The sequence below is a fragment of the Arvicanthis niloticus genome, chromosome 4 (assembly GCF_011762505.2).
Source record: "Arvicanthis niloticus isolate mArvNil1 chromosome 4, mArvNil1.pat.X, whole genome shotgun sequence".
NCBI lineage: Eukaryota > Metazoa > Chordata > Mammalia > Rodentia > Muridae > Arvicanthis > Arvicanthis niloticus.
In genome coordinates this window covers 109,746,157-109,768,170 of record NC_047661.1, presented here as the reverse complement: position 1 = coordinate 109,768,170, position 22,014 = coordinate 109,746,157, and positions in this window count along the sequence as shown.

The window sequence follows — 22,014 nt, the reverse complement described above, 5'->3', positions numbered from 1 at the left end:
AATTAGGGAGAACACACGTATCGATGCTCTAGCAAAATCACATGAGTAATGTCCTCATGAGTTCAAGGTGTATGCAATCACAATGACAGGTTCCACATGGCAAAAACATGTTTTTCCATAGAGCCATAGGAAGGATACTTTAAACATTTAATTGAGTAACAACAGCAAGCAATAATGACTAATCTGACGTAAACACCCCTATGTGCCACACCTGGGAGGGACACAAAACACACTCTATTTCGTGTTTTGAAGAGATTGAGGTCACAAGACTTGTTTTCTCGGAGTTTTCTCACAAGCACTTAGAATTCTCCTCATACAACTTCATTCTTGGACCATGTTCCAGGAATGCTGAATGTTTTCTTTCTTCCCCGAGCTCAGAGAACTCTTTAACTGCTGGGGACCCAAATCTTCCAATTCAAGTCTACTTTCCTACCTCAGGGATTCTTTCAGATTCCTTCAAGATCTGAGAAAATCCAGTCGAAGCTCTGCTGAGCCTTCAGAGGCTGGGAGAAGCAGCTGTGAAGGAGGTCTGGGTGTAGTGGTAGCAGGTATTTGAGCAATGTGTGTGGTCCTGAGGACCGGTGCTGAGCAGACTTTCCCAAGAGCTGGTTCAGGCTACAGATGAGAAGGAGCGTTTTTCAAAATCACAAAAGCAGAATTGGCAATCAGAAATATGTATTGAGGGTTCTGAGGCTGAGGGGACTTGAGGACCTTCTTGGAGCTTTGAGCCTGGGAATCTCCTGCAGGCATATTTAAATTCCCAGTTCAGCCTGGCAGGGATGAGGTTCAAGATTCTCTGTTTCTAATCCGTTTCCATGTGATGCCTGCATTCTTGATCCAGGGGCCACATGTAGGTGACAAGGCTTTAGTGACAGTGAACTGGGTGGGGACTTCATTATCATTAGTGTTCACTATTGGATGGGCTGAAGGTCATGGTTGCAAGACACACATTAATAAAACGCTATCATATTAATAGTACTTTTTTCTGAAAATCTATATTTGAGCAGTGTGTGTGTGTTTGTGTGTGTGTGTGTGTGTGTGCGCCTACCTGGTACAGAACATTGCTTCGAACAGATAGCAGGAACTCATAATTGAAAACACATAAATATAAATGAGACAGGCTGCCGGTGCACATTTGTAGCATCAGTGTGGGGGGAAGCGGGGCGGGGGGGGGGGGGTGAGCAGGAGGAACATAAGTTCAAGGCAGCTTAGACTACATAATGAAGGACCCTGACACACACACACACACACACACACACACGAGAGAGAGAGAGAGAGAGAGAGAGAGAGAGAGAGAGAGAGAGAGAGAGAGAGAGATCCAGGAAGTGTATATTCTAAAGAGATGAATGATCTAGAAATAACTAATATGAAGAAGAGAGCCCTTAGCTGGTTTGGGTTTTGTTTTTTGTTTTTTGTTTTTTTTTTGGGGGTTTTTTTTTGTTGTTATTGTTTGTTTGTTTTTTTTAGAATTCCGGGATGCAGAAAGCTGAAAGAAATTACAGCTCCAACTTGCTTTTCTAGGGGTCACTAAGAGCTAAAGTATGAGGACTAAACATGAACAGGCCACTTCAGTTCAAAGCACGTAGATCCCGACCTAGGCTAAGGTTCACTGTTTCTCACATCTAGATCACACCCCTGAAGTGTCTTGCCGTTTCCCCCTGTGCATTATATTAGCCCAAAGCCGTGGGTGGTACTGCCCTTCCAGGGGCATTCAAAGATGCTGAACAAGTTTGTAGTTATCACTTCTTTGAAGGCTACTGGTATCGAATGGATAGAAACCTTGTCTCTATTAATATCCTGTGAAGCACAGGACTGTTCTACATAGTAACAGATTATCGGGCCTCAAATAGCAAGTAGTGTCAAAGTTGAAAAAACCTTATGTAAACAGGAAATTTACAAAGTGCTATGGTTTGAATCTACAAGTCCCCCAGTGGCTGGGGTGTTTGGGGCTTGGTCCAACTTAGTAGTGTTGGTGATGGAGAAACCTAAAGGAGCAGGGCCAGCAGGCAGTCTTCTGCCATTTGGGGTGTGTCTTCAAGGAGGATGTTCAGAATCCCAGCCCTTCTTGTTTCCCTCCTACTGCATCCCCTCTGCCATGAAGAGAGAAGCTTTGCCCACCACTGGCTTCCTACCCCTCAACAGACTCTAAGCAAACCCCTTTGCCTGAGGACCACAGACTGAAATTTGAGCCCAGATAAGTTCCCAGGTGTTAAGTTGATTATCTTAAATGCTAATTGACACAAGAGAGGTCGTTTCCTCACCAGCCTCAATCACAGGAATGTTAGAAATGAAAATTCTCCACCTCCACATCAAGTCTACAGGGGGTGGAACTTGAGGTGGGCCCAGTACCACTACAGCAAGTTCTGTAGGTAATCCTGGCACAGGTTAGCCTGAGGATCAGGGTTACTTGCCATCTCTACTTCCCCCACCCATGGAGGTGACTGCGTGATAGCACTCCCCCTACCTCCCACCCCCTAACCCCCCCAACCCCAGACTCCAGTTCTTACTACAGCTCCTTAAATGTGCTTAGGAAACCGGGGTACCCTCCTCAGTCTGCATCCACACCTAGCAGGACCACGGGAGAATTTGGTAGTTGTGATTTCTCACTTCATAATCCTTGAAGCTTCTTCTCCTGTGGCATCTGTGAGCCAGTCTCTCACTGACCTAGTCACTAACTCTGAGGTTACTACAGCCCCAGTTTTATAAGTTACAGCCAACTATTAGTGGCCTACCCCAAGCCTCCTCTCCCCTAATTCCTTCCTTCTCTGGATGAAAATGTCTCTTGATTAATTCATTGATCCTGACAATCAGCCCATTTTCTATTTTCCTTCTTTTTATCTCTTCTGAGTCTTTGACAGTTCTAAAAGAGTTGCCTCCCCTGCATGGAAATGCATAATATTGTGGATGACACTACTTTCAATTTGGAAATAAAAGAGTGAACTCTTCCATGGTAGCTTAACACCCAAGCATTTTACATAACAGCAAAAGTCATCACACTGACACAGACCAGTTTTTCTGTTATCTTTCTGTAGGGAGTGTATTTTGGTACATGGTTTCAAACCTGTTGTTAAATGAGATAGCTTTTAGGTTGTTTCTTCTTCTTCTTCTTCTTCTTCTTCTTCTTCTTCTTCTTCTTCTTCTTCTTCTTCTTCTTCCTCTTCCTCTTCCTCTTCCTCTTCCTCTTCCTCTTCCTCTTCCTCTTCTTCTTCTTCTTCTTCTTCAAAAAGAAGACACTTTGGTTCTTGTGGAGTTGAAGTCATTGAATCCTTTAAAGATCAGGACAGGTGACTGAGAAGGGATGGGAAGCTTGGAATTCCATCATCACCAGGGAACAACTGAATACATTTGCCTAGTTACCTCCTGAGTTACTGTGCTCAGCAGCACAAGCCCCACCTGTAAGGTGCAGCCCACCTAGAGCTAGTTGAAGCCCATAATGAGGCTGCCCAGGTGATGTCCACACCCCTGAAAGAGTCTCACTAGCACATAGGGTATTTCTACAGAGTTCAGCCCTCTCTTCCATTCACACCGAAGTCCTCCATGGAACAAGGGAAGTCATCCTTACCCAAGCCTTGCCTGTATCCCTGTAGTCAACACCACCCTGGGAACTTGTTAGAAGATCCTCATGCTCAGCCCAGACCTAGAGTCAGACCCTGGGACAGAGCAGCATATTGGCTTCCATGGACTATCAGCCACCCCAACTAAAGCTCAAGGACCCCACTTTGGAGATAGCCACTGTGGGTTACAATCAAAAGTGAACCCCTCTGTCCTGCCTCAGTCTGTGGAGCGTCTTCCCTAGCGAGTTCTGCACCTAGTGCTTTGCAGGCCCTGAAGGTTCGCCATCATGTTAGGGCCACCTCTGAATCAGAACCTGGGTTGTTTTACCACCCATGTGACTTGAAACATTTTGTATATACTCTGAAAATTTACCTGCTGGTTTCCATAGTGTCTTATTTAGCCCTGACTGTAATCCAAGGACGTAGAAACTTTTGCTTCCCACGGCAGACTTGAGATGGAATGGCTTGCTAAAAAACATGTCGCTATCAAGGAGTGGAGAGCCTCCCAGACCCCACAGGACAGTCTCACAAAGATCTACCAGATGTTTCAGTGGTAAGTAGAAGGATGTTTCTGCTGATAGGGTGTCTTCAGATCTTTGGGTAAATTAATTGGAGGTATCTATATTAACTAGTACTCACGAAAATTACAGTCCGAAACTTCACAGGCTCCATGTTGATAAAAGTGAGGGGTCTCAGGGCTCACAAATTAAGGATTTAGGAGTTTTGTTGCAGAATGCAAGCAATTTCACTTTGAAAAACAAAACTTCAAGGAATGATTGGCATGTATCTGTGTACCCAAGGAGATCAGACCCTATGCTTTTTCTGTATCTTTATGTGTGTTTTTCAAGTCTTTGGTGAAGAAATTTGTAAATTTAAAAGGCCCATCTACCTCTGTAATGTGACAAAGATCTCCCCCTCCAGCCTTGACACCCACTTATACTAATGTCCCTCACAAAGGCAGTCACTGATGATCAGAGGAGAACCCATGAGTTTCTATTTTTGCTAACATGCTCTTGGGTCTATCTGACTCTAACCTCATACCACAGGTCTCGAAGCTCAGTCCCAGGATTACAGAGGGTCTGGCTTTCATTTGCTGCTGCACTCAGCTGTAATTCTCCAGCACTGTGGCCAGTAACCGCGTTTGGCTACAGCTCAGGGCATTTTATAAACTGTTCCTTCATCTTATCCCACTTTCCTCAGACTTCATAGCTAGTGCTTGATTAAGCAGTGTGTGTGTGTGTGTGTGTGTGTGTGTGTGTGTGTGTAGGAAGAGGGGGGGTTAGCTAGGAAAAACATTCATGAGACAACTAGAGAAATCCAATTTAGATACTAGCATCTCTGTCAAGAATGAATTTTTGCCCCCACAGACCCCTAGCCCACTTCTCAGGTGCCATCCTCCCATGTCCGTCTTCAGCTCCTGACTTGTCCTGTGTGGATCATAGGGACACTGGGAGCTAGCCATAAGAGGTTATTTCTTAGTTTGCAAGTGGTTTTCAGTAATGCTTTATTTGACCTCACTTAAAAATAAAAATAAAAACTTCCTCATTTGGCTCTAGTGTTTGAGTGTAGATATTCTTAAGACCCTTACATCAGAGACAGGATCACTGTGCTAACCAAATCCATAAAGGTCATGTGGGCACTAGGTACTAGTAACAATGATTTATATTTAGACCAATTTTTCAGTTTCTTCCCCATGACAGAGCCGTGGATTTCGTGACAGGGGTGGAAAGAGGCCTGGGGGTCTGAATAGCCACATATTTATACTCTGGAAATCTAGTAACTATCTTAGTAAATGCACAAAACCCATAAATACTCATTATGGAATGATGTACAAGTCACAAGGAAGGAAGAAGGGGAAACTCAGACCTCAGCCTGGAAATCTTGGCTGGAACCTTGGTATAAACCATCTGAGAAATTTTCTCCTCTTAGGACCTATATTCTCTAACCCCACAGGTAAAGGCCAGATGTAAGTACACTCATAGAATCAATCTCCTTTAAGTTGAACCTGTGTCTACTATTTCATATTAGTGGTAGTGTAGAAATCTCTGGAAAGGACACAGCATTAACATGAAATCATTTCTCGGGGACTTTGGCCTGTCTCTGAAAAGAAGCCTTGTTGAGATTCCAGAAACCCAATGATGCTTTGGGGCATGGTTCACAACCCCTTTGTAATTGCTGGCCTCTTTTCTTTCCCTGTCTTGCTCCAGGGAATTTCCTGGAGGCCCTGGGATGTAGTGCAGTAGGTCAGATCCTCTGGGAAGCGAGACCTGAGCAGACAGATGGTTGTCCTTTAGAAACAGAAGGGGGGGGGGTGTCTTTCTAATGGCAATCTCTTTATCCAAAAGCATTTGATTACCCTGCCCCATTCCCCACCACACAAGATATAGAACAACAAAACACAACGTTGTGTCCCATCTGCTCAGTGATCCTCAGAGAGGATTTATCAAAGGGTGGCTATGGAGTGGGATTCCTGGCTCTTGGGTAAACTCACCCACCTGCACTGTTCCCTAAGCTGTTACTAGTTAACGCCTTACTGCATTGAGGCTTAAAAGTCAATGTTTAGATGCCCTTGTTTGTAACAAAGTTTCGTTCTGGAAGACTGACGGCAGGATTAGCTGTGAGGCTAACCAGAGATGAGAAATCAGGTGCATTTGTGACGCATGCCTGTCCTGGAAAAAATCACACCTACTTACATCTCTAATGCCAGGGCACCATCCTCAAAGCCATGATAGAGCACACTGAATTTGCTTGAATATAGCCTTTTATTCCAGCAAATGCTTCAGTTGCTAGATATCACAAAACAACAACAACAACAACAACAAAAACCCATGACACAGGATCAAATTCTGAGAGAATTCTTTATAAAACATCAGGAAAATGTGCGGATGTTTCAGAGCTACATTTGAAAACAAAATAGTGAAGACAAAGCGACCATGGTCTTATTATTCTTAGAAATGGGTTGGTTTCTGGCTGACCGAGGAGGTTTGCACTGGGGGTTAGAGGGGCTTGGGAGGTAGGTGGTCCCCTTCTGAGGTCCTTCTGTACACTCTGTAGAAAGCACACCGGCAGGATAAACAAACCCACAGCCATAAAGCTGAAATTGGTACTTCAGCCTGCAAACAATTCTCTCGGCGTGATTCCCAGCCTTCCTAATGCTGCTACCCTTTAATACAGTTCCTTCTCTTGTGCTGACACCCAACCACAAAATGATTTCCTTGTTATTTTACAGTTGTGATTTTGCTACTGTTAAGTAGTTTTATAAATATAAATATTTTTGGAGAGGTTTGCCAAAGGGGTCTCTATCCATAGGTTGAAAACCACTGCTCTAAATGGTTATATGAACTATCAAGCTTTGTAAATATTTCCTCCAGTGTTGGAGAAAAACCGAACTATCCCGTCCACAGAGGCGTAAGAGAAATGGGTCTCAGACAGCTGCTTCCATCATTTTTCTGCATGCTACCTTGTCATTATCCTGGGCCAACAGGGCAGCTTTGCAATGTTGCTACTGAATTGCTCCAAAGGACTTCTTGCTCTGTAAAGTCTCAAACCCAGAGAAGAGAGAAAACTAACTCTTTCTACTTAATCATATTAGTTTCTACAATGGAAGAAAAATAATGTACTCTTGAGTGTTGGTTGTTAAGAAACTCATGGTTTGTTTTAGGGGATGGGAAATGTATAGGCTTTATATTTGTGTTATGCTTCGTTGTTTTTGACACCTCTCTCCTCTCTCTCTCTCTCTCTCTCTCTCTCTCTCTCTCTCTCTCTATCTCTCAGCGTGTGTGTGTGTGTGTCTGTCTGTCTGTCTGTCTGTCTGTCTATGTGTCTGGGTCTGTGTCTGTTTGAGTCATTGTGCCATAGTCAGCATTTGAAAGTCAGAGAGTAACTTGCTTGAATCTGTTCTCTTTCCATAATGTAGTTCCTGGGATTGAACTCGGGTCTTTAAGATTTGGCAGAAGATGCCTCTACCCCATCCACCCCATGGCTATCTTTTTGTTTGTTTATTTTTGAGACAGAGTTTCCCTCTATATCCCTGACATGCCTGCAACTCTAGTATGTGGAGCAGTTTGGCTTTGAACTCATGGAGCTACACCGGCCTTTGCCTCCTGAGTACCAGGGTTAAAGGCAGATGCCACCACAACCATGATAAAATGAACACATTAGCATTTTGGGTTTGGCTTTTCTGAGACAAAGTCTCACTAAAAAAACCTTGGCTGGTCTTGAACTCACTATGTAGAACATGATGGCTTGGAACTCACAGAGATCCACCTGCCTCTGTCTCCTGAGTGCTGGAATTAAAGGTGGACAATATTTCCACAAATGTCAGCTTCATACAGCATATATTTATTATCTTTAATTTTTCAGAGCATGCTGTAATTGCCTTCTCCTTTCCAGGGTCTTTTTTTTCCCCTTTGTAAGGTCTCACAAGGCCACTATTATGAGCGCAGCCAGGGAAGTGGCCTCATAGAAGACACAGTTATGTCAAAGACCTACTTCTAAGCCCACAGGGTTGACAGGATTCAGCTCTTTGCTTTAACTGTATTCTCTTTGTCTGGCTGAAAGCTGCCTTTACCTCAAGGCTTCCCAAGTGTCTGTCACATGGGTTCTATGCTCGCTTCCTTAGTCAGTCAAAGCAGGAAAGATTCAGGAAGACAGGCGTTAAAATGTTACGGAGAATGTCGCAGAGATAACCATCCAACTGTTTATTTAAAAACACCTTTCCCAGTTCTACCCTAAACAAGCTCACATCAAGAATCTTGGATTCTCCATTCCCCTCAAGACCATGAAACTTCCTATGCAGTGAATTTTCAAAGGGCTCTGGTAATCCTGGGAGGAAAACTTCAAGATACTGTTTCCACTTTGATATGCTAGCTTCCCCCTCACATTCAAAGGCAAATGTCCCTCATTCATGTTTTTATGAAATGATCAAGGAAGTGTGAGCTGCCATAAATGTCTCCTTACATAGGTCACACTTGTAGGCAAGGAGTAACGGGTTATTTTTATAAAAATTTTAAAGTCTCTGGGTATTTTTAAAGCTGTCACTAATAGCAACTTCTATCCACTGTGGCCTGCTAGTCTTCACAAGTATCTTGTCAAGTTGATTCTATCTTGACTAATCCAGGAAGATTAGCCAGCTGTTCTAAACAAGTCCCTTTTTGTTGCTTCCAAGTTTATGCGACCTCATCATTCGCCCCTCTCAGGAGGACACATCGTTAAGTCATGGCCTGACCCCACCCTTTTGTTCACCTACTATAGAAACCCTGTGGTTTCCTGGGCATGAAGGAAATCCTCACATTGAAGGGAGTGGTTGGCAGCTTCTGATGTGAGGTCAGTGGCTATTTTGTCCCCAGTATAAGACTTGCTTTGGACCCAGCATTGCCACTTCTGAACTCCAGGCACTCAGAGGAGATTAGAAGTTCCATACTGAAACCAGGGTCAGTCTAGTTATATTTAAAACTCAAAAGTGAATAACGAAGACGCAGTTCTTGGTTTATATTCCACAAAGCTCTTTGCTGCTTCCATAAACAGCAGCAGTGATTTCTTTCAAAGTTACCGTCTGAACTGAGCTTCTAGAAGCTTCGAGTAATCGTTCGTTGTTTAGAAATGTCAGCTTCCCTTACTTCCTCCTCTGTAGACTGAGTATGTTTTGATTCCAGCACATGTGTTTGTTCCTTTAAAAATCCCAACGAGACAGGGAGCACTTCGTTCTCTAAATTGTCCTTCGCTCTGTTTAATGTTTCCTGAAGCATGTTTGTGGTTCTCTCTCTCTCTCTCTCTCTCTCTCTCTCTCTCTCTCTCTCTCTCTCGCTCTCTCTGTGTGTGTGTGTGTGTGTGTGTGTGTGTGTGTGTGTGTGTATAAGCCAGGGGACAATCTCAGATGTCCTTCCTCAGGCACTGTCCACCTTCCTTTTTGGAACAGGGGTTCTCACGGTTCTACTTTGTGAGCCTAGAACTCACAAAGTAGGCTAGCTAACATGGCTGCTGTGTGCACCTCAGTGGTCTGCCCATCTTCTTCCTGGCACTGGGCTTATTAGCATATGTTACCATGTTTGGAAACATAGTACTTCCTGCTATTCTTACATTCTCTCTAAATCTTCTCTTCCTAGACATTCTCTCTCTCTCTCTGAAACATTTTTTTTAAATTTATTCCTTTATATCAAATGAGCTTCTTTATTAAATAATCTATTTTATATTCATTGGTGTTTTGCTTGTATGTTTGTATGAAGGTGCTGGAACCCTTGAAACAGGAGTTACAGTTGTGAGTATCCACGTGGTTGCTAGGAATTGAACCCTGATCCTCTCGAGGAGCAGCCAGTGCTCTTAACCACTGAGCCATCTTTCCAGTCCCCCTAACCATTCTCATTTGCCTCTAGAGTCTTTCATATAAGTCCTTACATGTGTAGAAATGGAAGTTCTTGGGTCGGGTGCTGACTGATAATCAGCTCCCTTTGCCTGGGCTCTCATCAGCCTGTGAATTTAGCAAGTTCTGTCTTTTCTAGGGATCTGGCTACATTCCCTGCTTGCCTTCTCTCTGCCCCTATAAGGAGAGACTGGTGAGTGCTAATGTTTCTGTCTGTACTCATGACCCATGATTCCCTATTGATTGAGACTGATGGAGCCTCTTCTCCCAGGCCTCCCTAAAGTCTACACATGGTTCTGTTGTTTTCCAAACTCTTATGGCCCCAGTGAAGACTGCCCAGAGAAGAGGGAAATCTTGGTGTCCAATTGCCTGGGAGTTCCAGTCAAGGATATCTCTGAGGAGGAAGCCATTGTGGTTACAGATGCAAGCAGCATTCTTAAATCCCTGATGGAACTGATGTGTTAGGCTCTGGTTTGGTCTTTTTCAGCTTATTCTTCATATAGAGAGGAGATGCTATTCACCGAGATACCTGGATACCCAATCGTGCTGTTCTGCCTGGTTCTAATGTCTCGTCTCTCACAGGGGACCTGGTGTAATGGAGTAGGAGATTTGTGGCAGCACTGGTGACTTCATAGGACCTGGTCAGGAAGACAGACAAAAAGCCGGATATCCTGTGAAAAGAGGGCACTCGGGATATGGGCCACCAAGCCAAGATTAGTTCTTCCTGCTTCCAGCCAAATTGTAGAAACCCAGGCCAAAGGAGCTTTGGAAAGGAAGCCAGGCCTAAATAGCCTACTAAAACCATGGCTGGTGAGTGCCCAGGGCACAGAAGCTGAACTGAGGCTGACATTTTCAGTGACTGGCACTGATGGAAAAGGTGAGGTGGTAATGACCTGAGAGAATCTGAGCTGACTCAGCTAGTGGTGATGCTGTGGGCTCCAGGGTCTTAGAGGAGGGTCCAAGGGAAAGAGCGTATCTCTGTGAGTAAAATCAAGAGTCACTGCTTTGACAAATAGACTCCCTTGAGGTGGCCGCAGTCTACACTGGAACTCAGAGACTCCACTAATGGGAAAGGGGTGGCCTGTTTGAGCAGGGTAGACAGTGGAGTCATATGGAGGCCTGACACCCCTACAGAGTCTGAAGTACCCTGGGTCATCCAAAACCAGTATTCATACAAGTACCCGCCAACCTCTTGTTCCACTCAGATGTGGGCTGGGCTCAGTCCCTTTAAGATTTGGGAGGGTGCAGAGGGGTTAGTGAGCAAGTGTTCATTGTTCATCCCAGGCAATGGGAACAAGCATATTGAGCAGGATGTGTGTGTCTTTGGAGGCTTCAACGATGCCTCTATCGACTCTCAGCAATGGTAGAATCCATGGCCATAGCAAAGCCAACACCATAAGAGCTGCAAATGAATTGAACCTCCATTTTAGTTGTCTGCAGGCCCTGCCTCTTCTCTTGTAGGTCTGTGTGCTGAAGGGGCCCTGTCTGGGAAGCTAAGTTGTGGGCTTTAAACCTCTAGAGTTTCATCACGAATGTTCTAGTAGATCGGGAACCCAAGCATCCTCACTGGTCTTTGCAGCCTAGGAATTCGAAGCTGTAGGACATAGCCACTGATATGCCCTCTTTCTGCTTAGTTCTCTACTTACTATACTCTAGGGTTTACGGCGGATCAGTTTGAGAAGTAATGTGTTCCTAGCACTGAGCACAGAACTAGAAAGTCATTCCTCTTGTTATTAATATCGTGTTCATCGGAGGTTATTTATGTTGCCCAGTGTTAACATATTTGTAGTAAATACACATGCACACGTCCCTACATTTGCATTCCAGTTTCAGACTCAAAGCACATAGATCTTCAAATGACTGATACAGGAGGCAAAGATCACGTACATGACAAGCTAGAGCATGCCTGCCACTCTCAAAGCCACACCACTGGACAATGATATTAACCCTTAAGGCTACTCTGTATGAGATAAAAATTACAGTTGTATGAGGATCAAGATGAACAGGACCATTCTGCCATCCCCCACCGAGCTACAGATCAGTTCAGTGAGGCTTTGGAGATTCTCCAGGGCAGAGGGCAGAATGTGAATGGAAAAAAACATTATACGGCACATGCGTGGGAAAGAAGCCTATGTAGGGAATAGATACCAGGCAAAGAAATTCACTGGTGGTCACGAGACCATGACTGCTGACCTCTGAAGTAAGAGGACCTTGGAATAGCTGTGAGTCAAAAGGCATGGGGAATCTAAACCCTGTCTAGGTTTATTCGGCTCAGATTCCTGAAGAGCATAAACCTTTGGCATCTAAATGAGATAAATTATTAATCAACCAATAGGGCCAGGCAGCTTTTTTTTTTTTTTTTTTTTTTTTTTTTGAAAATAGTTAGATATTTCTTGTGTTTAAACCTAGAAAGGATGGCATGGTACAAAGCAAATGTCCCTACCACTTGCTGAGAGCCAGAACAAAATATGAATACGAAACAGGTACAGAAACTATGACTAATTATAACTCTTCATGGAGAACTCACAATGAGTCAAGCTGCTGAGCCGTATTGTTTCTTTGAAGCTTCTTATTGTAGGAAGAAAGGTTATTTTCCTTATCTTTTTACACAAGGAAATGGAGACCTAAAGAGTTTAGCTTCACTGGTTGGTGAAGACGGGTTGGGTCTGTGTCTCCTCTTTCCTGCACAGCACATGCTGGGTGCTTCTGACTCTGCCCACTTCAGAGTGGCTTTGAGCTGTGCAAGTAACTCCATGTAGAAGCACAAGGGCTGCAGGTGGGGCTGAGGGAAACCTGCGGATAGGAATTCTCATGCTCTCCCAAGAGTCTTGCCTGCTGAACTCGTGCAATGGGGGCATTGGTGTCCATGAGACCAGCAGCTCATCACCCATCTCTCAAAGCAACCTCTGGACCCCTTGGCTCCTTGACTAGTGCCAATACTACATACTTTTTATTTTCTTAGCAATTTCATGTTTTAAAAGGGAGTATCATTTTCCAAACCAAAATTTCAAAACAGAGTAATGAGGATGGCTCTAACAACTCAAGTAATCAGCCACTAGTCTGATGTGCCAGGACTAAACTGCTTTTCATTAAACTTAGCCTTATGGGACAGTAACTATTGCCTTTCGTCTTCTATGAGGAAAGAATTGCCCTGAAGTTGTGTCGGGGGGGGGGGGGGGGGGGCAAGATTGTATTACAAACGGAGGTCGGATTGAACCCAGAGGCTCTACAGTCCTGGCACACTGAAGGACTGTGTGTAGGTGACAGGTACATTCATAGCTGGGAGAGAAGCAGTCCTGGAGTCCAGGAAGATTTCTCCTGGTCATTGTTAGTAAGTTTTCTAACTGCTTTTGCTCTGCACAAAGGCTTCTGGCTTTGACACTTTAGAAATAGGGGCTATTCAGGAAGCAGGAAACCTTTGGATAGATAGCATCAGCTTTCTCTTGCCAGCCCTGGATTGTGGCCAGCTCACCTCAGGGGAACAGCAGAACCGCAAGGTCATGTGTAAGGGGAGTTAGCCATGTGTAAGTGAGCTGGCCTCTTGGTCTTCCCTACATATTATCAATAAGGGTTGCCATGATTAGTGTATAAAAAAAAGAAAAACTGAGGCCATAGAGGTTACGCCAGGTCACCTAAACTCACTGAGTTATAAAGGTGTGAAGCACCCATATGTTAACATTGCTTAGAGAGAATGAGAGGGTGACTCCCATCTCAAGGCCTGCTGCAGTTCCTACAATTCTTTCTTCTAGAGCCCTCTTCTTCCTCTCAATAAACCTCAGAGTGGATACTACGGGTACGCCATTGCTGTCTGCAGAAGGTTCTGGGCTCAGTTCAGGTGCTATGTGACTGAAACCAAAGGCTTCTGGATCAGGTAATAGCCTCCAAATTTGATTTTTCTCTACTCCTCAGATCCAGCTTGTCTTTTTCCTGGGATCTATCAGTTTGCTTAGAGCAGTGGGCTTGCGACCTCTTTGGCAGTCACATATCAGAGATCCTGCATATCAGGTATTTATGTTACAACTCATAACTGTAGTAAAAGTACGAGTCATAAAGCAGCCACGTAATAATAATATGGTTGGGGGTCAGTACAATGTGAGGAACTGTGTTAAGGGGTCGCAGCATTAGGAAGGTCGAAAAGCACTGGGTAAAAGTGAACCGCCACCTGAGTAGCACAGCGGCCTCGCTTCGCTGTGGACCCTAAGGCTCTGTCAAAAGTCAGCGTCTGCACAGTGCTGCTGCCATAGCCTACTCTCCAGTGAAAACATTGTGATCTAGTTTCACTTTCTGCACTTGCTGCAGGGGCATTTGCTGGTTACTTCCGGTCCATGAGGGTGGCCCGAGGCTAATCTGGTGAAACCGTTTTCCCAGAAGAGCTTTGGGTGGAGCTGGGTGGAGCTATCCCTATCTTGCTTGGCCCCTCAGAGCACTCTCCTGGCACTCACTACTGGCACAGATACGAGCCATTTACTGACGCTGCTTCAAGTCACCTTCTACTAAGAAAACACAGAGACGAATCCCCTTCCCTGGACTGTGGAGTGAGGGTGACTCTTACCTTAGTGGTGCCATCTAAAGGGAATATTGGATCTGCTGAGGAGACAGAACCTGGTGATGTGGCTGAACCATTACATCAAGCCTCTCTTAGAGCCTTACTTCCCTTTGCTTTGCCTTAGATCAGCCAGTCATGTTTGAGTTATGAGCCCATTTTCCTTCCCTGTAAGACTGAGCCTCAGCTTCTCTGCTGAATTCTGCTTCGCCACTTGCATATCTGCTAGCCCCGTGCTTTGCACACATACTAAGGCTCGGCTGATGTGTTTTTGAATGAATAACCCAAACACGCTTGGCAAAATAAAAAGAATAACATTTCATTAACTCAGTGCAGCTGTGAAATCAGCCTGTGTTGATATTGCTCACACAATTTCCCCTGGTGCACAGAATGTTTGCACCCCTAGACACATGGAAGTGCCTGCTAGCATGAGGCTGGGTGCTGCAGTTTCCTGGTGCACTTTGAATGCTGCAGGTAGAGGCTTCAGGATTTAGGGAGAAGGTTTAGTTTTTTTAACTGCATCATGTTTTCCCCAAATGGAACGGTTGTGGCCCTGCCAGCAAGTACTTCAAGGACCATTCAGAGAAGGCTTTAAGTGAGTTTTAAAATTGAGTTTGTGGGTTCTTTTCTTTTTTCCTTTTGGGGAGTTGTCTTATTAAAAAGAAATATCTCTGAGAAATTCTTAAGATTTTCCATACAATTAGAGGAATTAAATGCTTAGTCTATTACTGTGATGAATCTTGACATCTAGTTTTACCAAACAGTGCAGCTTATGTGGTATCTGTCACTGAGGAATGCAGATGGCTTTGTAGCCTTTTGTATAAATGGCTGACATTTTGATGCCTTAAAAAATCTGTGTCGCCTTGAACAGAACACAGCGTTCCGGGCCAGAACTTCTCAAAGAGGACAGTTGGTCTCTGTAACTCCCTAATTGTTGCCATCATCATTAATCTTTGATATTATGAAGATTCTGGCTGTGACTCTAGTCATACCTTGAAACTTTTGGTACTTGGAATCTATGGCCTTCACAGAGAAGCACCCAGAGACTACAGAGGGCAACAGCTCGGACTTTAGCACCCTGGTCCTCTGGATGAGCACTGCTTCGTTTGTGTGTCCATCACTCAGTCAGTCTTCACTGAGTCCAGGGATCAGCATCGGTGACTTTGTAGTCAAGGAACATGGTACAGAGGGCAGATCTAAGGCTACTGTAAAGATCCCTTTATTCTACCTGGTGGATGAACAGTGCGGAGTGCTCTGGAAGCTGCAGTGTGTGGGAAGACAGTGAACAGCTCTTTCTTCCTCTGCATTACTCAGTAGATCCTACAGTGAGAGGGTGATGCCTCCAGGCACGATTTCCCAGCGTATGTACGTCACCGGCGAGATCAGTTGTCATGTCTACTGTCTATACCATAACAGCGATTCCTTTCTTTTTTATCCCATCACAAACAACCCGAAGTGCTGAGTGTGTTGCGCGCACCTCCCGTGTCCCCTTTTCACCCGTGGAAGAGAAACACGAGAGGCAGAATTCGGGTATCACCACAGCGAGGCTTTACTCTATATCAGCAGAAGCGGAAAAGACGCTGAAGGGCTGAAGACAGGAAGAGGCACCACTTAAATACACCCTAGAGTGACGTGTTCACTTCTGATTGACTGTTCACTCATCACCCAATATTACGCCTCGGGATTGGCCAGTGACTTTGGCGGGCTTTCTGCCTTTGCAGCTGCGCAGTTAATTGTTTACTTGTGGGAGGACAGGATGCCCGCGCCATCTTGGAATGGCAGATTATACCACCGCTAACAGCGGCTTCCTACACTGAGTGAATATTACAGATACTCAGACCAGAATTCTCCAGCCTCATCTTTTGTTAAATTATGCCTCATGTGGTGTTTCACACCTACTCTGTGGAAGGATAACCCTATACCCGAGGAGGGACAAGAATGGCAGAGAGTGACACATGGTTTATGTTGTATATCATCAGTGGTGTTCTTCAGTGGTGACCTAACATAACCCCACCCACAGAGTGACTTGTCTGCAGCATGGACCATGAGAGGAGGATGTCCGGTCCTGTTTTGCAATTTTTCCAAAGGTCTGGTTGATTGGTGATTTACTTGAGCTAAAGTTTCTGGAAGCAGAAGTGTAGATGGGCCCTCACCTCAGACTGCTCACCTCAGACAGCTCACCTGTTCAGAGATGCTAACTAAGTGTACACAAGGTAGCAGCTGACAAAGCAGGTCACAATGAAGTGAGAAAGTTTATGCCACAGTGACTTGACATGGATATTGAGATGATATGGTAAGAGGGGTCAAATGCCATGACTGTCACAGCTCTGGGATTGCCCTGACTTGGGTGATAGCAATACAGAAATGCAAGATAAATAAATGTACAGAAAGTCTGCAGTCAGGTGGGCTGTGTATTCTGATGGAGACATATCAGAAAACCAGGAATTCTGTCACATTTATTACATACAGCTGTCTGAGGATGTGTGCTTATTGTATACAGCAGAACTAGGAAGAAGATTAGCTGATTGGTTAGGGTGCCTGTGTAGGGGACAGTCTCAGACTATAGTCACCAGGGAGGAGAAAGCTGTGGTTGATAATTTCTGCATACAGTGTCAACAGCTATAGCCTAGGGAAGGCCTTTTCATTCCCATGGATCTGAGGCATTGGGTCCTTGACATGACTGTACACATGTTATACACACACACACACACACACACACACACACACACACACACACTCAGCTCTTCATCAGCTCAGCAAAGACAAGGGAGATTAGCAAGATGAAAGACATGAGTTGGCTTTTAAAAGATGGGCTTTTGGAAAGTATGTGTAGAAGGTAGCGAAGGTGAAGCCCTCACTCTGCGCCTCCTCTGCAGAATGGTGGGGGTTCCTGCCCACCATTGTATCTTCAAAGCTTTTTACTGCTGTGGAAAATCACCACTCAATGCAATCACAGTATTACAGCCCCACTTAAGGCCTCGGCTCCAAGAATTGTGCACTTTGCACATTCATCCTGCACGGCAAGACGTCATCACCACTGGTAACATAACCCTGTACATCAGGGAGCTTGTAAATAAATAACCCTACATTCCACATCAATCCATCTAGTCCCTGTCAAAAACTTAAGGCTGTACTGTAAGGTTAAAAATTATCCAAGGGTGCCAGTGAGCTTGCTCCTGGGAACCTCTGAGGAAAAGGACACCAGCCATGAGCATGGGTTGAGGAGAAAAAAAAAATGATGAAGATGCTCCTATGTCCCAGCAATCAGCTCACCCGGATGAAGTGAGGCTCAATCTGTCTTTGTCTGCTGTGAAAATGAGAAGGGAGGGGTCACAGAGAAATCCCTGTCTTAATTTGCATTCTGGGTAACTGTTCCAAGAAGCAATCATTAGAAGCCAGTTCCGTGTAGGACACCTCATGGTTTGTCACATTGCCTCATTGATATCAGTCCGGGGAGGTATGCCTTATTCCCTTTTAAGGTGAACAAAGCAAAAGCTAAAAGAAACAGTCTTTATTCAGAGTGATATGGTTGAAAGCAGAAGGGCACATCCCCATTCACCCAATGAGATTTAAGGACAAATCTGAGAGCTGGTCTGTGTAGCTGTCATCAAGACACTGTGTGTATCATGACCAAATGCTTCCCACGTCTAGGCTTTCTGAAGTGCATCGTGTAAGCCACAGAATGCAATGATCTATACTGTTAGACTGTTCAAGGAAACGGGACTATAGCCACAAATCCACGTCTCATTGGTTAGGCAGGAAAGCAGGTCCATAGCTGAGAATCTTAGAAACACCTCAGTTTTAGGATGGAGGCTGTTTTTTTTTTTTTTTTTTTTTTTTTTTTTTTTTTTTTGTTGTTGTTGTTTTTTTTTGTTTTTTGTTTTTTTTTTTACCTTTATTGGATTGGGATGCTGAGGAGTCTTCCAATTTTTCTGGTTTGAGATTTTGTGTTTGAAGAACTAAGGCAAACAAAGTCAAACAAGAAAAAGACAGTATGCCAAAACAGCTGGTTATTTTTTGCTAAACTGTTAATTATTCTCCCTGAGCTGTGTCCCCAAACTTCTACCATTATCAATTTTTTCATGCGAGAACTATTTCAAAATGTGAGCTCCCGGGAAACACCACTAACCCACATCGCTGTGGCTTAGCAGCTCAGACTCTCTGGCTCCCACCTTGGGAGCTCAAAAGTGGCATCGAGCCAGAAATTAGGTTGGCGCTCTGGCAGGAGGCAGGAGCTAGCCAGGACAGGTTGTCTCAGGTGAGACCCAAGAGGCTGAAGATTTTAGGAGGGGGCACAAGAAGGCAGGCCCAACAGAGAGGATCTGACATTTCCCAGGGCTGGCTCCCCGTGCCTGGAGGGAAGAAACTGGATAGGCAGAATGGAGTCTTCATTGGGCTTTGCAGTCTCAGTCCTCTGATCAGATACAGTGTTACACGGTGAACGCAGTGGTTGGGGCATGTAAAAACATCTTTTCTGGTTTCTGGTAATATCGGATTTTGGACTGGGGGCTGGAGACTTTCAGAGGGATATCAGGAAGAAACTAAACTCGGGTTGCGGTTAGAGATCAATCACGGATGTGGGAGGTGGCGAGGCGGAAGTGCAGTTCTGTTCAGGAGCTAAACCTTGAATTCACTGTGCACCCTGAGCACTGGCCAGACCCTGCTGTCCCCCGCCCCCCCGCCCCCATTCCCCACAGCCTATCCCACAGAGGACTTGCTCATTTCGAAGCACGTTGAACCACGATCTTCCAGTACTGGCAACAAAAGCATCGTGGGGAATCCACCCACGATTAATGAGCTTACACGTGTGCCAGGCACTGCGACTCGGTGCAGGTTACCTCATCCAGTCCTCTCACAACCCCAGTCAGATACCATCGTGCCACTTGATTGCAAAAGGAGGTTCAGAGGCCAGGGAAGGTTGAGAAACCTGCCTAGGTTACACAGGCGGGGAGGAGCAACTCCTGTTCGTGTTAAGGCAGACCTTCTGACTGCAGGGCAACTCCTTGCACGTTTCCACTGTAATATCAGGTAGCACGTGTGATTGCTTTGGATGATACATTTGGGAGTTATTAACAGATGACCAGAAAGAATCTGAGGGTAATTCTAATCATGATTCCGAAATGCATTCCATAATCTGTTCATACTGGTCTCTTTGCAGAAGGCAACCTGTGAGGAGAGGGTGCCTGCAGAGCAGAGGGAAGGGGATGAGAGAGCCACAAAAGCCCCGCTCCTGGGTCCAGACTTTGTGTGTAAGACATGGGCAAGGTGCTCATGTTGAGTACTGTGCTGTGTGGAAAGAGGACATCAGGTCCAGGGGTCGTGCGTGTTACAGGGCTGGTGCAGACTGAAGGAACTCCTAGCACAAAGCATGGTGGCCTTCTCTCATAGGTGATCCAAGGTTACCGATGGGCAGCACAATATGGCCCTGGCCAGCAGCCCCAGCCTGGAGTTGAGGCTGGCAAGGGTTCCTATCCTGCGTTTATTTCCTACGTTCCCTTTAAAATGAGGACATCCATTCACTCATTCTTTATCTATGTATCATCTCTATAATCTGTCTTTTCACACCTGTCTACCCTCTGTCTAACCTAATTTGACATTGATTTGCTGAGGGCACGACAGTCTCCTTGGAAACTGCAATCTGGTACCAAACAGCAAAGAACAATGCATACCATACTATGATAAGTTCTAAGAGAGATGAGCCAGGAGATTAGTGGAACCAGACAGAATTACCCTCAGCAGGGACTCTGGGTGCAGGGCAGGCACTGAAGAAATTTCCAGTGTGAACCTTAGATCACGAGTGAAATGAACCAGAGGGAACCAATAGGGAGAAATGGGGGCGGGGGGGGACATTGGAAGCCCAAGTCAAGTGGCAGTTAAATCTCTTTGTGAATTACTTGATGTCAGGTCCCCGGTAGTGTAGTGTGTGCCTGCTCAATAAATGACAGAACAGTCCTTACTTTAGACTCTTTGAAATATAGTACTTGTTCAACTTCAGGCTGAAATCTGTGAACTCTCATGTGGTCTTCTGGAGAGTTCAGTCTGTTATTCCGGGTCCCAGTGCCTTTGTCTCCTGATCACACTGTGGTTCCCCAGGAGGGGAGCTGCTGGGGTGTACACAAGTCTCCCCTGTTTCGCTATGCACATTTCAAGAACCACTTCACACTCTGGTCATGCTCTTTGGCCCAGTGGTGGAAAGGCCAGCAGGCTTGTGTCACTGTCAATGGCCAGTGGCAGGCTGCATGCTGCTATCCTGAAAGAGCCAGTGGAAGCTGGTGACTTTCTGAGGCTCAGAAAACATTCATGGAAACTTCTGGGGTCTTGTGACTTTTTAGGTGGTGTGATGTGAGGAAGTGAACACAGGAGTTTAGCAGTCAAGTGTTCAGTCCACAGGTACCTTGCAGACAGAGATGTGGGGTGACTCATTGGCCCCTCTATGTAGTGTTCTTGGTGCTTAGTGTGTGCCTTGACATATATCTAAGATAATTCACCACACTTTCTAACTGAGCCTGATTCTCTGCACCCACCGACTCTTGACAAGACAGTATTCAGGTCTCAGAACAGCGCTTTGAGAGAAACTTGAGGAAGTGAAGTACACACAGAAACTGTCATGCGGAGGTACTGCAGTCCTACTGGGTTAAATGAAGCCAATGGTCACTTTGTCACTCATAGTGAAAGGGCGGTAGTGATACAGCAGCGCTGATGGCATTGCTTGCTCTGCAGAGCCATGAGGTAGGACAGACAGTGAGCACTGGTTAGGAAGGCCTGAAGGCCTGATTGAGCACACAGTGTGTTGGATATGGACCTGCACAGGACAGGACAGGAGCTATGAAGATACCAGAGAAGAGAGTCCCCAACACAGCAGGAAGGCCCTGAGTTTGGAATGTGCTTGGTCACTGAGACACGTGACCAGGACTCCTGTGTCAGTTGAAGCCCAGTTAGTTGTGGTGAGGGCCAGAATAAATGAAGATTATTTGCTATAATTTTGGGTTTTTTTTATTGTGAGTAAAGTGGTCAACTAGGTAGCTGTTTGGGATGTCATTTAGACCGCCAGACTTCTTTGAGTGTGGTTCTGAGGAGAAATGATACGGAAAAATGTGAGAATCTACCAGGAGGTATGGTCCAGGGAGATGAGTACACTGGTGTTAGACAATGTCCTGCAGATGTGCATGGCTTGTGGATGCTGACGAGGGCTGAACCAATGGGATCTGCTGGCTGGTTGCATATAGGCTTGGGAAGCACCCAGAGCAGGTCTAAGGTTAAGTCTGAGCAGTGGGGAGCCCCACTACTGATGATTTAGATAAGAAGACTATGGGGGGGGGGGAGTTTATGAAAAGATCCAGGACTGCTTGGATTCAGTACCTTGAGCTGCCAACTAGACTTGTAGGTAAGAAGCCACTTAGATCATGTGATACATCGAACTGGTGTTAAAAGAAGTCTGGCTTGGAAACACAGTCAGGAGCCAGCTGCCACAGTTGGAAAGAAACGTAATTACTATCAAGTGCAGGAAGGATTCCGATCCTCCCTTAACCTGAGGGGTTGTGTGGAAACTATTCCTAATC